Raw genomic sequence first — 18,175 nt, 5'->3', positions numbered from 1 at the left:
CAAGGATCTTTATCCTGACCGTCTGCCAGGTTGTTATGTTCCAGCCACGTATTGTCTGCCGCCGGGGCCTCTAAGAATATAGCGCACCCTTTGTGGATTACCTTCAGTATGGAGGGCTACAGAAGCATGTACTTTATATTTAGTTGTCTCAGCCGTGCTTTGATCGGGACGAAGGAGTTTCTTGCTCTCTGCACCGCTTTCATGTAGTCAAGTTATATGGTTATCTTTGAGTCTCCTCGCTCTATGATTCCCCTTCTCTTGAGTGTTTAAGTATAATCTCTCTGTCCTGGAAATTTATCTTTGCAATCATTGGACGGGGATACGAGTCTGGTGGTGGTTTCTTTTGGAGGGAGCGGTGAGCCCTTTCTACCGCAAATCCCTGTGAAAGTTTGTTTGCGCCAATTTCTTGCTGCAGTAGCGACTCCACGTATCTGGTCAGGTTCATTCCCTCCGTTCCTTCAGGGATTCCAAGTAGTCTGATATTGCTGAGCATAGCCCTTCCTTCCGCTTCTTCAGCTCTTGCTTCCAGCAACCCTACTTTCTTCTCTGATTCCGCCACCTTGGTCTTCAGTTCTTGTGTGGCTTACGCAGTTTCTGACACCCCAGCTTCAGTTATAGTCACCCTTTCTGCAAGATTTCTTGTGTCCTGCCTCATTAGCTGCATGTCTGTTTTTACTTCATCAATTTTTGTGTCGATGAAGGTCCTCAGTGCGTCTATGGCCTCCAGTACCTGACCATCTCTATTATCCGTTTTTGTCTCTTTCTGAGCCTCCAGATCAGTTGCACCACTGTGCATCACGGACGTTGCTTTTGGTGCCATGTATGATTCCATTGTCGCCATCTTCGTCTTGTTCTTGTCTTTAGTGTATGGTAAGTTCAAATGGGGTGTCGTGGGGTTTACTAGCCCGTGTCGGTAGTCTGCCCCCAGCCTCAGGGGCTGGTCTGTACTCTAATGGGGGGGGGAGGGGTTTTACTGAATCTTAGGACTTGTGGTTTCCCACCCTTTCGCGGTGCAGTTGCTCCGGTGGCTTGGTGTTTATGTCTTTTGTGCTCCTTGGGCTTGTCGTCGGGCTTGGTCTCCTTCTTACTCTCTTCTTTCCCTTCCGGTCTGAGTCTATATTGGGGCCTGTTTCTAGGGAGTTATCCTGCCTTGTGGCCGATTTCCTCCTGTTTCAGTCCAGAGGAGCTCTGCGGTTTGTTTACGCCGTGACTTGTGCGTTCCTCTGTGTTGCAGGGATCTGTGCCGTATGCTATGTTTGCCTCAGCCCTTCTTCGTCACTACTTAGTTGAGGTGCACCGATTGTGCTTTGGGCCTTTCTAGGCACTCCTGCCATCCTCAGTTGTTAGGTGCCACCCTATTATGCTGGGCTGCGCTGCGCGCTTCCCTGTCTCAGCTGTTGGCATGGTTGTTGTCTTCTGCCTGCCTTATTTTTTTAATTTGGAGCTCGGGTCAAGTCGTGGGGGTTGCCCACCTCTCCTCTCCCTCCCAGCGCTGCTTGGTCCGTTTCCACCTTGCCTCTCTTCCATGTTCCAGGGCTGTTGCGAGGGCTGCTCGGGGTTCCTCAAGTTGGCCTATCTTGTATTGTCACGCGGGGAGCCGGGCAGCGTGCCCCCTGCAGCGCATGTATAAAGCTTGGGGCTGAGTTTCTATGATTGTCTGAATTGTATCTTTTATTCAGATTTATGCCGCTGGTAGTTTCTCCCAATTTAATTTGCCCCCACTCTTTTGGCTCACCATGTGGCTGCTTCCGCTTCTTGCTTCCTCCGGTGTCTGTCTCCTGCCCGGGGGGGTCTTGCTCGGCATCCTGCTGCTGCAAAGGGGTTCTCCTGCATGCTCCGGGCTGCCTCCGCTGCTCGGGTGTCCTCGCCTCCTCAGCTCCGTCGGTTGCGTTGGTCTCCGCAGCCTCGTTGCCTGGTCCTGTCGGCGCTCTCTCTACAGATTCCGTGTCGCTGGGGGGGGGGGGTCCTCCTCAGTGTCCTGCTGCCAAAGTGGGGTTTTCCTGTGTGCTCCGGATTGCCTCCGCTGCTCTGGCGTCCTCACCTCCTCGGCGCCATCAGCTGTGTTGGACTGCGCAGCCCCGTTGCCCGATCCTGGCGGCTCTCGCTCCGGGCTCCATGTCGATGCAGGCGCACCTCTCAATCTCCAGTCCACTCTTCCACGCGCCTCTCCTGCCCTGGCTGATTTGTCCCCGGTCTGGGGCACCTTCAGGTCTCCAGGCGTGGTTGTTTCTCTCTGCAATGCCTTCACCCTTCCCCCTCAGCTCCTTCAGCGCGCTTTCTCCACCGCCATTTTGTGCCATCTGGGGAGTGGGGGGGGGGGGTTCAGTTCTTGCAGACTTGCTGCGCTGCCCGATTTCTCCCGTTCCCAGTGCGGGCTCTTAGCAAATCGCTTCTTCTCACCAGTGGTGCTTTTGCTGCTAAGTTTAATGCAATATATCCATTATTGCAGGATCAATACGGAGGATCACGGCCGGAGCTCAGCGCTTTGCTTCCTCACTCCATGAGTGCCAGACCACGCCCCTGGATCAGGAAATAGTTTCATACACACAACCTCTCTTGATGAAGAGTCTTGTAAAACTTCTGGAAAGTCTGCTTCTACTTCTTTAAAAGCTTAACGGCAATGACGCGGTGGGCGCCACCTTATATCACTTTATAGGAGGCCAAACTATAATCGGGGGAGACTTTAACGGAGTGCCGGACACCACGAGGGACAGATCACAACCCCCTACTCCCGGAGACTTCACTCAAGCACTCAGCCTCCTATGCTTGTTTAGAACACTCGAAGTGGTAGACTCATGGCAGATCCTCAATCCCTCTGAAAAAAATGACTCCTTCTACTCCTATGTCCATCGGACGTTCTCAAGGATAGACCTTCTGATGTCTGCTCAGGTGCTCACCTACACCGAAGAAGTATCCATCGACCCCTGGATTCTGTCAGACCACGCCCCAGTAACCATGGAAATCCGAGCACACATTCCAAAGCCTAATTCCCCCCCACCCCCAGATGGTCACTATATGACCCAATGCTTAATGAAATGCCGCTCAGGGACAGGATCGCAAAAGCGATCATAAACTTTCTTAAGAAGAACCCGGTGGAAGACACCTCCCCCGCAAACACCTCGGATGCTCTAAAGGCGGTGATCAGGGGTGAACTAATTGCACAAGGGGTGGCATTTCATCGCAACAGATGCCAGGACCGCCTAGCTTTGGAGGAGGAACTTAAAACAGTGGAAGAGACTCATAAGGAGAAAGGCTGGTCCCCCAGGACACAGCGTGCCATCCGCATCGCCAGGAAAAAACTAGAGGCTCATTATGCCGAGCATACAGCCCACCTTATGGCCAAAGCCAAGCAATTTTACTACGCCAAGAACAACAAGGCTAACAAGCTGCTGGTAGCCAAACTAACCAAGGCAAAATGTAACACCACCATCGTTGGCCTCCAAGACTCACAGGGGATAATACAATACGCGGAACCCAAAAAACTACACGTGGCGGCGGAACATCTGTCCCAGGTAATGGCGGCACCCTCCCGAAACCGGAGCGAACAAAGGAAGTACCTATGGAAGGCCGCCCTCCCCCAACTGCACGACTCGCCTAGAGAAAGCCTGAAGTCCCCGATTAGAGGTGAGGAGGTTGAAGAAGCTATTAAGTCCCTCAAACCCAGAGCCCCAGGCCCCGATGGCTTCTCCACGAGATTTTACAAAATCTTTAAACCCAAACTGATCTCCCCCTTGGTAGCACTCTTCAATTCCTTCAGGGAAACGGGGACGGTGACCCCTTCAATGCAATAATCCACCACAATCCTCCTTCCTAAGCCAGGGAAAGACCCGAGAGACCCGGCCTCTTATAGGCCGATAGCCCTCCTAAATATTGACGCCAATCTATATTCCAAGATCCGGGCTAACCGTCTGGCCTGCGTGCTGCCTGAACTAATCCACACAGACCAAACAGGCTTTATCTTGAATAGATCTGCAGGCGATAACGTGCGCAGAACCCTGAACCTGGTTGACCTAGCCACGCGCAACTCCAAAGGGCTGGTGCTGATGGCTCTTGACGCCACCAAAGCGTTTGACAAGATGGACTGGTCCTTCATGCATCTTACGTTGGAGGCCTTTGGATTTGGCCCGACATTCCAGACAATGGTCCTGGCTAACTACAAAGCACCAAAAACTCTCCTTAGAATTAATGGTTAATACTCTGCTCCGATCTCCCTGACCTGTGGGACCAGACAAGGCTGCCCCCTATCCCCATTGCTGTTCACGCTCATTATGGAGCAATTTGCCCAAATGATCTGACAGAACACCTATATCAGGAGCCCTCACTCCAATCGGTCACAGCACAAAATCACCCTATACGCAGATGATGTGCTGCTCATGATCTAGGAACCTCGCACCTCACTACAACATGCCCTAGCTGAAATAGCTAGCTATGGCGAGGTCACTGGCTTCACCATTAACTTTTCCAAATCGGTGGCCCTGAGCATAGGTCTATCCCCGGAGAAGCAGGAGGCCCTCATCCCTATGTGTCCGAATTCATGGAAGAGAAAGTCCATCCCCTACCTAGGAGTCCAGATCCCGGCAAACCCAAGGGATACATTTCAAGCCAACTTCCCCAGGCTCTTCAAAGAATTTGAGGATGACTTGAAATGCTGGGCATCCCAGGAAATCTCCCTAATGGGTCAAATAACAGCCTGCGAAATGAACCTCTTACCAAGATTCCTCTATGCCTGTTCATCCCTCCCGGTAGCAATCCCAACATCCAACCTAAATGAGCTGCAGAAGAAAATGCTCCGGTTCATCTGGAACGGCAAAAAAGCTAGAATCCCCCGGAAGACACTAACAGGGGACGCAAGACTCAGGTGTAACGCTCACCTGACTCCCACGGGGGCGCTGGCCTGGTTCGCGCTGCTGTGACCTCGTCTAAGGTGATGCGCAGGGTTCAGAAGACGGACTGGACCGGGCCCCAGATCTGGCTTGTCTGACTCGCAAAAGTATCCTTCTGTAGGTGAGAATAGGGGGTTAACTGTCTGCGGGGTAATACAATCGGCCTCCCACTTACCCCTCTCACCCTCTTCAAAACCCTTCTGTGCTTCCCTGTAGCGTCTCACGTTAGGGTCTGGAAGGACGAGCTCTCCATCCTGCTTCTGATGCAGGGGCGCGTTGGTATCCAGTTACGTCACTGGATTTTCGGATGGGTGAGAACCAAACTTGCTTGGCTTCCAGGTAAGTTTTTCTATAAGTGGTTCCCCTTGTGTCCATGCATTAATGTTCTAATGCTAGTGTCTTTTTCCCCATTGGGGCCGGGGTACGGAATGCCGGGGAACAAGCACCGACCCGAGGTGAGCGGTGAAATCCTTGTGGAAATCAGGTAAGTCTTTAATGAGTGTTTTGGTAATGTCTTTTCATTCACTCATTAACGCTGATGTCTTTTTCCCCTTAGGGGCCGGGGTCCGAAAATGCCTGGATGTGGCGCGGACCCGAAATGAAAAGGGAATGACCCAACAGGTAAGTCTTGACATGAAGTTTTAGCTTCCCTTTTCCCTTCTTTCTCTCACCTTTGTTCTTGTCTTTTTCTCCCTAGGCGCGGGGGCGCGACTGGGAATCCGGATGGTCGCTGCTGAACATGGAGGCGCCCTGTAAAGGTGAGTAGAATGCGGCGCTGCAGCGATCGATGCAATGTGCTTTTAAAAATAAATGTCTTCCTTTTCAGGATTGTCGGCGAAACGTCTCTGGCATGCAGATTTAGCAGGTGAGGCCTTTTCCTTCTTCTGTTCTCTTGTTCCCTTCCTTTGCAGGTGATTCAGGATGCTGGCAGGTGTGGCAGAAGTCAAGATGCAGGAGCAGGCACGGTGAGCGTCCAGCTGCTAGATGCAGAACAACGCGAAGCACGTGTGGCTGATCGGTTGTGGTTTAAATAGCCTTGGAAGAAGTTCCTAGAATGTGTCCTTCCTCCAATCAGGTATGTATCTTTCCCCGACCACGCCCGGGTGGTAAATGAGTCCCACAGGTAAAGTAGTTCCTTTCAGGCCTCAAGGAGGCCGGGGTTCTGCAGCATGGTCTGCATCAGGTAAGTGCACCCAAACATTTTCATAATGAGCCTGGCGCCTATGGCGCCAGGACTGACGTTTTCTATGAGACTGGCGCCATAGGCGCCAGGACGCTGTCCAAAGGGCCCCTATAAGGGGTTGCTGGGACCTTCCCCGGGGACTTGATGTCCGCTTTCGGGGACGCAGGGCCTGAGCCGGCTCCCCGGGAGCGGGCAGCGTGACAGCACTCCCCCCCAAGGCCCCTCCCAAGGTTGTTCCCTCTGGGGGTTTTGGTTTGTTTGGGAAGAGTCGGTGGAATTTCCTGACTAATCGAGGTGCATGCACATGGTCACTGGGTTCCCACGACCTCTCCTGAGGTCCGTACCCCTTCCAATCAATTAGGTAGAAAAGCTTTGACCTAAACATTTTTGAATCTAAAATGTCCTTCACTTCGAATTCGGGTTCCCCATCTATTTGCATAGGTTCTGGAGGTTTGAGTAGTCGGGTTCCGGGTACCACTAGTTTCAGAAGTGACACATGAAAAACAGGGTGAATTCGCATATTAGCTGGTAAATCAAGTTTAACCGCTACTGGGTTAATTATTGCCGTAATAGAATAAGGTCCCAGATATTTTGGGTTAAAAGTTCGAGGCCCTTTGAGCGGTAAATTTCTGGTAGCTAACCACACTTGATCCCCAATCTGATACGGAGGTGCTTCACTCCGATGTAGATCAGCATTCTCCTTGTATTTTCTCTTGGCTTGTTGTAAATGCGTGGTTGCCTCTTTGAAGGCTCGGGTAATGGTAGAATGCAGATGTTCTACTGCGGGCACTCCGAGGTGAGTCGAGGTTTGAGGGTGATGTCCAAACAAGGTATAAAAAGGACTATGGCCAGTTCCAGAGTGTACCGAATTTTTATATGCGTATTCGGCTATCCAAAGAATGTCTTTCCAGTTGCTTTCAGATTGCTGTAACATACACCGTAAGTACTGCTCAAGGGTCTGATTTGTCCTCTCGGTCTGACCATCGGTCTGAGGGTGGTGACTGGTCGATAATCTTACGTCGATTTGTGCCATTTGACAACATTTGCGCCAGAAGTGGGAAATGAATTGGCTTCCCCGGTCAGAGATTAGTATAGATGGGAATCCATGTAGCCGAACAATATTTTCGAGGAATTCTTTGGCTAGGACAGAATCTGAAGGTAAACCTTTCAAAGCAATGAAGTGGGCCATTTTGGAAAACAAATCCACAATTACCAGAATGGTATTGTATCCTGAACAAGGAGGCAAGTCCGTAATAAAATCCATTGATAGGGTGTGCCAGGGTACTGGCGGTATGTCTAGAGGTTGAAGGAGACCGGCTGGTCTTTTCTTTTGACCTTTATTTTGGGCGCAAACACCACAGGACATCACAAAAGATTTAACATCTTTTCGCCAAGAGGGCCACCAGAATTGTCGTTTCAACTTTTCCATTGTCTTGGCAATACCGGGGTGTCCCTCTATTAATGTATCATGATAACCTGAAATAACTAGTTCGTGTAAATCCTTGTGCGGCAGGAATAAGCGTCCTTGGTAATAAGGTAAACCATTATCTATGGTAAAGTCTGATCCCTTTTGTATCCAATCCTGTAGGACTGTAGGGTCCAGGAGTTGTTTCACTCTGACTTGAATGTCTTCAAGCGTCTGTAACAAAGTCATGCCTAGAATTCTCTGTTCGGGAATTATTGGTACTGGTTCTAAGTTTGTATCAGATTCTCCCATTCCAATTCGGGATAAGGCGTCTGCTTTGCCGTTCTTGCAGCCAGGTCGATAGGTAATCACGAAATCAAATTCAGCGAAAAGTAAAGCCCATCGGAGCTGCTGTGATGACTGAGCCTTGGCGGTTTTCAAATACTGTAAATTCCGGTGATCAGTGATCACCGTGATGGTATGTCGAGCGCCAAGCAGGTAATGCCGCCAGGCTTTAAAAGCGGACTTTATGGCTAACAGTTCTTTGTCAGTGATTGCGTAATTAATCTCTGGTGCCGAGAATTTTCTGGACCAAAATGCTACGGGATGCAGTTGGTTGGTTTCAGGATCTCTTTGAGACAGAACTGCTCCCATGGCTAGGCTGGATGTGTCAGTTTCGACGACATACGGGAGATCTGGACGTGGGTGTTTCAATATAGGTGCGGAGGTAAACTTAGCTTTTAAATCCTGGAAGGCCTGCTCGGCTTCTTCAGACCATTCAAAACGTTTATTTTTCCTCAAGAGTGCAGTAATGGGTTGTACTATGCGTGAAAATTCCGGGATAAACCTGCGATAGAAATTGGCAAAGCCGAGCATGCTTTGAACCCCTTTTACAGAGCTAGGTGATGGCCATTTGAGGATGGCATCCACTTTTCTTGAGTCCATTCGGTCTCCTTTGGGTGTCAGGATGAAACCGAGAAACTCAACTTCTGTGGTATGGAAAACACATTTCTCCAGTTTAGCAAATAGTTTGTGTTGGCGCAGTTTTTTCAGAACTGCCCTAACGTGTTTTCTGTGATCAGATTCCGAAGAGGAGTACACTAGAATGTCATCGATATAGACGACGACACAAACATCGATGAGTTCCCGAAGGACATCATTCATGAAGAATTGGAAGGCAGCAGGCGCATTGCACAACCCGAAAGGCATTACCTGGTATTCGAATAATCCATATTTTGTACGGAAGGCTGTTTTCCATTCGTCGCCTTCTTTTACTCGCACCAGATGATATGCCCCCCGGAGATCTAACTTGGTGTATATGCAAGCGTCCTTCACCTGGTCAAGGAGTTCAGGAATCAGAGGCAGAGGATAACGGTTTTTAACCGTTATCTGGTTCAATGCACGGTAATCGATACAAGTTCTAAGGTTGCCTTCTTTTTTAGGCACGAAGAACAAAGCCGAGGATGCCGGGGACTTTGACGGGCGAATAAAACCATTGGCGAGGTATTGATCCAAATATTGTCTCAAATGCAGGTTCTCAGGTTCGGTAAGGGCATAAATCCTGCTACAAGGGGGTTGTGCACCGGGCACCAGATCGATTTGGCAACCGTACGATCGGTGAGGAGGTAACGTGTTGGCCTGTTCCTTTTGGAAGACGTCCTGAAAGTCCTGGTATTCCGGAAGCAATTGCATGGAGGCAGAGGTTACAGATGCTAGATTAATCTTCAGGTTTTCTGGGTAGCATGTTTGTGCACAATCCGGGAAGGTTATTCTCTTAGCTCGCCAATCAATTTGAGGATTATGTGTCTCTAACCAAGGAATTCCAAGAATAACCTGAAACTGTGGAGCCTTGATTACATCAAACACAACTGCCTCCCGATGGCCGTCAGGACCAATAAAAGTCACCCCAGTAGTGGAATGTGTTACCGGTCCAGAGGCAATTTCAGTTCCATCGACTGTGGTGATGACATCTTTGCTGGTTTTAGGACGGAGAGGGAGGTTAATCCTAGAGGCCAATTCATGATCCACATAGTTTCCAATAGCCCCACTATCGATGTATGCCTTTATTGCATGCAACCGCTTAGGCTTTTCTGGATCTACGAGAACCATTGGCACAATGAAATGCGAGGTCTGAGAGTTAGTTTTCAAGCTCGGCAAGCGGACCCCTACGCTTGTCGGGCTGAGTCGTTTCCAGAAACAGAGTCTTCATGGTTTTTATCAGCGGCTCCTACCGCTTTTCGGGGCGGTTTTGCCGGGCAATCTCGTAGAAAGTGTCCAGAGTTCCCACAATAAAGACATAATTTTAACTGCCTCCTCCTTTCACGTTCCTTTTGAGTTAAGGGTTCTTTAACCCCTCCAATTTGCATAGGCTCAGAGACATCAACTCCCTTGGGGTTAGCGTGGGTCTTGACCAACACCCGGGTCTCAAACCTGGACCGATCTGTTTTTCTGTTTTGAAGTCTGTGATCCAATTGGACCACTAAGTCTATATATTCTGTGCATTCTTGGGGCGGATTTACAACTTGGGCCAAGACATCTTTAAGTTCTCCGCGTAGACCTCGATAAAATAACGTGACTCTTTTATCTTCTGGCCATCCTGTTTCCACAATTAGTCTATTAAAGGTTGCAGTATAGGATAGGAGGTCCTGATTGCCCTGTCGCAGGGATAGAAGTTCGTCATCCAGAGCCTGCCCCTGAGAGTGTCGAGCAAATAACCTTTCCATGCTTGCTTGAAATCCTTGAAAATCACGGAGAATCGGGTCATCTTGAGTAACCAGTGGAACTGACCAATCGGCAGCGCAGCCGCTGAGATATGGCAAAACAAAGGCTACTTTGGTCTGATCATTAGGGAAAGCCTCAGGTCTGCATAGGAAGTGCAAACGACACTGATTCATGAATACGGTGAATCGTTTCGGGTCCCCAGCAAAGCGTTCAGGTGGGGCCAGCGGCATGTTTCCAGGTAGATTAATCTGCACAGGGTTACTGGGAACCACAGGAGCGGGGTTCCCTCTGGAACAGGGTAGAGGAGTTTGTCCAGCTTGACCTTGCAAAAGCTGTCTGGCCAGGTCATCAGTTCTTTCCTTTGATATTATTAATTCCCTCTTGAGGGCATTAGTCTCTTGACGAGCGGCATGTACTTCGGCCCGTAATTCCCCCAGTAATTGGGCCAACTGATCAGTCTCAGAAGTTTCCATAGCGCCTGGGTGGGAATTTGTAGGAAGGCTTCGCGTTCTGTAACGCTCACCTGACTCCCACGGGGGCGCTGGCCTGGTTCGCGCTGCTGTGACCTCGTCTAAGGTGATGCGCAGGGTTCGGGAGACGGACTGGACCGGGCCCCAGATCTGGCTTGTCTGACTCGCAGAAGTATCCTTCTGTAGGTGAGAATAGGGGGTTAACTGTCTGCGGGGTAATGCAATCGGCCTCCCACTTACCCCTCTCACCCTCCTCAAAACCCTTCTGTGCTTCCTTGTAGCGTCTCACCTTAGGGTCTGGAAGGACGAGCTCTCCATCCTGCTTCTGATGCAGGGGCACGTTGGTATCCAGTTACATCACTGGATTTTCGGATGGGTGAGAACCAAACTTGCTTGGCTTCCAGGTAAGTTTTTCTATAAGTGGTTCCCCTTGTGTCCATGCATTAATGTTCTAATGCTAGTGTCTTTTTCCCCATAGGGGCCGGGGTACGGAATGCCGGGGAACAGGCACCGACCCAAGGTGAGCGGTGAAATCCTTGTGGAAATCAGGTAAGTCTTTAATGAGTGTTTTGGTAATGTCTTTTCATTCACTCATTAACGCTGATGTCTTTTTCCCCTTAGGGGCCGGGGTCCGAAAATGCCTGGATGCGGCGCGGACCCGAAATGAAAAGGGAATGACCCAACAAGTAAGTCTTGACATGGAGTTTTAGCTTCCCTTTTCCCTTCTTTCTCTCACCTTTGTTCTTGTCTTTTTCTCCCTAGGCGCGGGGGCGCGACTGCGAATCCGGATGGTCGCTGCTGAACATGGAGGCGCCCTGTAAAGGTGAGTAGAATGCGGCGCTGCAGCGATCGATGCGATGTGCTTTTAAAAATAAATGTCTTCCTTTTCAGGATTGTCGGCGAAATGTCTCTGGGATGCAGATTTAGCAGGTGGGGCCTTTTCCTTCTTCTGTTCTCTTGTTCCCTTCCTTTGCAGGTGATCTAGGATGCTGGCAGGTGTGGCAGAAGTCAAGATGCAGGAGCAGGCACGGTGAGCGTCCAGCTGCTAGATGCAGAACAACGCGAAGCACGTGTGGCTGATCGGGTGTGGTTTAAATAGCCTTGGAAGAAGTTCCTAGAATGTGTCCTTCCTCCAATCAGGTATGTATCCTTCCCCGACCACGCCCGGGTGGTAAATGAGTCCCACAGGTAAAGAAGTTCTTTTCAGGCCTCAAAGAGGCCGGGGTTCTGCAGCATGGTCTGCATCAGGTAAGTGCACCCAAACACTTTCATAATGAGCCTGGCGCCTATGGTGCCAGGACTGACGTTTTCTATGAACCTGGCGCCATAGGCGCCAGGACGCTGTCCAAAGGGCCCCTATAAGGGGTTGCTGGGACCTTCCCCGGGGACTTGATGTCCGCTTTCGGGGACGCAGGGCCTGAGCCGGCTCCCCGGGAGCGGGCATCGTGACATCAGGGGTCTGGGGGTCCCCGACCTGCAGGCCTATAAGGCAGCAGCACAACTAGCTCACGTCCGCACCTGGCAAATAGCCTCAGACCGCCCAAGATGGGTGGAGCTTGAGCAGGCATGGCTCCCGCTCCCCTTCAGATTCTTTCTGCACATTCCACCTGCCCTTAGAGAACACAGGGAGGGACTTCCGCTGGCAACCAAACACACGCTGGCCTCCTGGGACTGGGCATTAAAACGTAAGGGGATCCCGAGCTCCCTATCTCCAATTTTCCACAACCCAACCTTCTCAAACGGGACGCACCCGCGAAACTTCCAGAACTGGATAGAGGGAGGCCTCGAAACCTTGGACCAACTATATGAGGACGCCCTCCCCTGCACATTTGAGCGATCTAAGGAGCGGTTCCAACTTCAAGAGAGGGACAGGTTCACATATTTTCAGCTACGCCATTGGTGCTCACATCCGCAGACCCTCCAAGCAGCTACGCGCCCCCTCACAGCCCTTGAACTAACCCTCAAGGACTTCCCATCCCAGGGCAGAATATCTACGCTATACAGACGATTTTCGGAGGACTTCCTGACCACAAGTACCCGGGCTATGGCTCATTGGGAGGCGGACTTGGGATGCCCACTGGATGACCAGGCCAGAGTGGACGTCTGGTCATGAACTCACGCAGCATCTACCTGCATCACCAATAGAGAATGCGCGTATAAAATTCTACTGCGCTAGTACTACTCTCCGCTCAGGCTCCATCACATGAAGTATTCCCTTGACCCCCTTTGTTGGAGAGGATGTGGCCCATAGGGCTCTTTCTTCCACATGTGGTGGGCATGCCCGAAGGTCCAAAAGTTCTGGAAACTATGCCTAGCGGTCATCGAATAAATCACCCGAACCCCACTCCCTCTTGACCCCGGACCCGTTCTCCTAGGGACCTCGATACCAGGGACATACCCGCGCTCGGGGAAACAAAGCTAAACTACTAACCCAATGCCTCCTGGTGGGGAAAATAGTGACCGCCCGCTTCTGGAAGGCCCCAGAGGGCCCCTCGATGATCCAATGGTGGGGGAAACTATGGGACATCCTGATTGCCGAAAAGGTGACAGCGGCAAAAGACGGAATCCTCCACCGCTTCCAGAACATTTGGGCCCCCATGCTGGAATATGACCAGAGATTCCCCGCTCTGGCCTTTAAGCCCACTAACGCCCGGCGAGTCCTAGGGGACCACGCCGCCACCTGAAAGGAGAAACACAAAACAAGGTGGACAGACCGAAGCACAAGCAGTAGGGAAACACACCTGCACCATGGGCAGGGGAGGATGTCGGGAGGGGGACATTGAGGGGAAGAAATAAGAGTCATGCTATTTGTTGCATTTGCTGTAAACTTGTTACCTTGCCTTGGTTTAAAATAAACATTTAAAAAAATTAAAAAAAGCTTAACGGCAATGTTCTCCCTCTTAATAGGAGACATGCAACCACTCCGCTAATAGTTTAAATGCAACAAATGCACTTCCAATGACCACAAACAACTTTACTTGCTTCTCCTTACACGTGAGCCTTAATTCAGCTGTATACAGTTACCGGCAAGGAGTTTCGAGTGCTTTGGAGTACGGGGCTTCATTCACCGGCTCCAAAGTCACCGCAGTTGCAGGCTTCTTGGACTTCCCAACTTACTTTCTTCTACTACTACTTTTAATTTTTTTTTTTTACTAGTTTTAATTCAACGAACAACACAAACCAAACTTGCAGTGCATATAATGACATTTTGTGTTTACATCCTTCCACCTTCTCCACTGCTTCTCCCACTCCCTCCCCCCTTTTCGAGCCTAGTCTTTTTTATATTCTGTTTCTTTGTCTTGCATTAGGGGTTCTTCTCATGTAGATTCTGCTGCATCCCGGTCACTTATCCGGTCTTGCGTGGGCTCAAATAATGTAGCTATTAGTTGTTTCCAGGCTATCAGGGTCTCAGCCTCCTCTACTTCTACGGGCACTCTTGGGACCCACACCCCTCTGAAGCATGGGTGTCTAGGATCTGGCCCCAATAATGCGGCCGGATCCTAGTACATCCTCTGACATCCAGTACATCCTCTGACAAACTGCCCTGCCGCCTGCTCCATCAGCAATACCGGCTCTCTGTCCGTACCAAGAGGAGAGCCTGCATCCAAGTCCGCATCTCTGCGGCATCTAACAACTCGGCCGACCTCTTTAAAATTGGCAAGGAGCGAGCCAATCCTGCTGCAGTCTCTACCTCTCCTCCCTCGACTCCCTGCTCTTCCTCTGGCCCTTCTTCGGCCACCTGGCATCCCTCCTTCTCTGCCTTTCCCCTGTTCTCCCCAGACGAGGTTTCTAGACAAGTCCGATATATGAAAGTCTTGTCAAAAAAGGTTCACCCCTGGTCCTCCAAAACCATAAAGGACCAAATTGACACCCTGGCTCCTGCTCTGGCTGACTTCTGCAACCACTCCTTCGCCACTGGAGTCTTCGCCTCCCCCCTGAAGCATTCCCTTGTGCACCCCTTGCTTAAGAAACCCTCTGCCGACCCTACCTGCCTGGCTAACTATCGGCCAATCTCCATCACACCTTTCCTGGGCAAACTCCTGGAAAAGCTGGCCATCTCCCAGCTTAATCTTTACACTGAATCTGTTGGTTGTCTCCATGACCATCAGTCTGGCTTCAGAGCTGCCAGAGCATGGAAACTGCTCTTCTGAACATCCGTGAAGACCTGCTTTCCAACCTTGATTCCAATACCCCCTGTGTCCTCATCTTACTTGCTCTCTCTTCTGCCTTTGACACGGTCAAACATGCCATCCTGCTCAACCGTCTCTGGGTATCACCGATCAGGCCCTGGCTTGGTTGACTTCATTCCTCTCCGATTGACACTCGCAGGTCCAACTTGGGTCCTTCCTCTCCTCTATCTCTATCTCTATCTATGGTGTTCCCAGGCATCTAACCTCTCACCCTGGCTGTTCAACCAATACCTGGCACTTCTTACCCACTGCATTGCTGCTCTCTGCCCCAACTTTCAGTGCTACACGGGTGACACTCAACTCATTTTCAGGCTCCCTTCCGCCACCTCTTCTCCTTCTCTCATCTCCGACTGTCTGTCTGCTATCCAGGAGTGATGTGCCGCCAATGATCTCTGCCTTAATGCCAGTAAGACCAAGATTCACCTCATCGGCACACCTGCTCCCTCCTTTCCTGTTACTCTCTGGCCGGCCTCCCTTGGCCCTCTTCCTGCTCCCACCTGTGAGACTAAAAACCTGAGGGTCATCTTCAACTCCATGCTCTCCTTCTCTCCTCACATATCTAACGTCTCTAAGAAGTCACACTAGCAGCTGCACTTCCTCAGAGGTATTCTTCCTTTCCTCTCCTTCTCCCAGAAACTCACTGTATCCAGTGCTCTGGTTATCTCTAGGCTGGACTACTGCAACAGCCTCTTTCTAAATCTGCCTGCCTCTACTCTCCGCCCTCTGCAACTCATCCAAAACAGTACTGCAAGACTTGTCCTTGGCCTCAAACCCATGGATCGAATCTCTCCAGGACAGTAATCTCTGGACTGGCTCCCAGTGGCGGTGAGGATTACGTTCAAAACCCTCTGCATTGTCCACAGGGCCTTCTGGGGTCTGGGGCCTCAATACCTTCAACTCTCTCTTCCTAAGTATTTTCTTTCTGAAGCTCTTCGCTCTTCCGCCTCCAACTCCCTCAGGGTCAGTCGCTTCTCCAAGCAACGAGTTGGTGATAGATCTCCTTCTTCTGCTGGGCCTCCCTCTGAAACAGCTTCCTGGCCTTCCTGAAAATTGAGGATAACCATCTCCGGTTCTGGAAGCACCTCAAGACCTTCCTCTTTGCTTCTGCTTTCTCTCCTCCTCTCCCCTGCTGATCTCCTGGCTGAAACTGCTCTGGTTACCTGGCTACCCTCTGATCTCAGGCCCAGGTCCCCACCTCGCCAGTTGCCCACCTGCGCTGCCCCCTGGCAACCCTTGGACCTGGGGACTGTTTCTGTATCCCTACAGCCCCCTACCAGCACTTGACACCAGATGTCTGCACTTAGCCTTACCACCAGCTGGCCGCACTTTTTATTTATTGTCTTATTTATTGTCTCTATTTATTTTACTGTTTATCCTATGTACTGCACTGCCCCCCTGCCCATTTCCACCCCACTTTCCGCCTTACCCCCTCCCCTACACTTGCATGATCTCAATGTCACCTGGCCCAGTAAGATTGTTGTCTCTGTCTTCCCTCAATTCCCCCTCCCTTGCCTCGTTACACCTTGAAAAACTTGTGTATAGGCGTGTTATAAATGCCATATCATATCATACCCCTGTCTGAAATAACAAATGGGAGTTCATGCAATCAAAAGACATCCAAAGGGAATATCTTGGCTATTTGTACAGCAAGTGGAACAGATTTCAGAGAAGTGTGCCAACTTGAGGAAGGAGTGGATGGTAAGCATAATGATATATATATATATATATATATATATATTTTCCCACGCTGAGGGAAACAAGCAAGGGTACTGCCCCCACCCGACATTCTCAGACCTAACCGTGATAAAGACCCCTCGAGGTCGAAACACGTGTCGGCTGACCACCACAAAGACGGAGTCTACACTGTAATAAAATTTCATTGTACCAACCGCACTCAGCGTGGGAATCTTTTCTAACTAAACCATTGCAAGGTAGCCAGGACTTTTGCACAAAACCTAACAAGAGGTGTGGGCTTCACCTCCACTAACATGTGACCTTGCACGCATATTTTTGGACACCCAAGACTAAAAGTGGAGCTTAGCGCAGGAGTGTTCACAACTAGTGCCCGCCTTATCTCCTATAAGCATAATGGTAGTATGGCCTTTTGAGTCAGGAAGGTCTGTGATAAAGTCTGTCGAATAGGTGTGCCAAGAATATGGTGGTAAAGGAAGTGGCTAGTGCTTCCCTGATGGATGCAGGACTCATGCTTGGGTTGGGCACATATCTCACAGATGTATGTGTAATTGTTGATGTCCTGGGAAAGAGAAGACCACCAATAGAAATGTCGTACAGATCACTGGTGGTCTTGCTTCCACAATGTCTACCTACTTTACGGTCATGACATAAAGAATGCAGCAACCCTTGATGTTTGAGTCTCTTCCAGAGTATGACATACCTTACAACTTGCATGCTTTTGCCAGGTGTTACCCACCTTGCAATCAGCTAACTCACCCGCCAAGCTCTCTATACCCCCACTCACTTCAATACACCCTCACCCACCCAAAAAAGTATCTGGTGTTTTCACCTGCCTTGGTGAGACAAAAGGGTGAGAGCTATGGTATCAGGTCAGGTTCCACTCAAGTGTCCATCAAACTGACTTTTTCCAGGAACTGATATATGGCACAAATTATGTTTTTGCTGCTAGAATCTGTTCAGGTGGTTAAAGATGAATCTTAGGTTCAGGGTAACATTGAAAATGCACCCACAATAAGTGCACCAGTCCATTCAGCTATTTCAGCAGTTTGTCTGTTGTAGCACCTTTAGATAACATTGGTCTGTCCTTATTTCCGCTGGATATTGTGCTCCCAATAATAGTCTCTCCACTCAAGGCAAGCATTCTTCATATCTAACTGAATAGTTCTGTTCTCTTGAGTTTGCTTTTTATATTGGTTTCATATTTGCCATGGGGTGTTCTCTCTCCGTCTTCTTGCTTCTACTTTAGTTACATGGACCAATTTGTATTTTATTTGTATAGCGCTCCAGGCCGGAAGGCATCCAGGCCCGTATCTTAGAACAACAAGTAACAACAAGGTAGTTAAGGCAGTGGTTGAAGTTACAATTAAGGCAAAGGTTAGAGTTACATTAGAATAAAAGCAATAAACATGTACAGAGGGATGCAATAATAAAGTACATTAAAATGCAGTGGATCTGTGGTAGTTGTCAAGGAGTAAGAAGAAAAAAGTAGAGTATTGAGGTGAATGTCAGTCAGTCGAGTGTGGTAGATATCCAGAGCTTGGCATCTGTCTCAACAATGTACAATCTATAGTGGAAGTGTGCTGCTCATATGAGGTTGAATGATACGGCTTCAGTATGGTTGTCGATTT

At 49.9% G+C, this 18,175-nt stretch overlaps 1 protein-coding gene across 5 annotated transcripts in view; it reads right to left on the bottom strand.

Annotated features, from left to right (window-relative positions):
• Positions 1-18,175, bottom strand: part of ENOSF1 (enolase superfamily member 1) — an 831,595-nt gene that overhangs the window by 35,728 nt on the left and 777,692 nt on the right. The window lies entirely within an intron of this gene.

The sequence above is a fragment of the Ambystoma mexicanum genome, chromosome 5q, assembly GCF_040938575.1.
Source record: "Ambystoma mexicanum isolate Mex_15411 chromosome 5q, UKY_AmexF1_1, whole genome shotgun sequence".
NCBI lineage: Eukaryota > Metazoa > Chordata > Amphibia > Caudata > Ambystomatidae > Ambystoma > Ambystoma mexicanum.
Note: the sequence above shows the minus strand (reverse complement) of the source record. Positions and strands in the feature narration are given on the sequence as shown.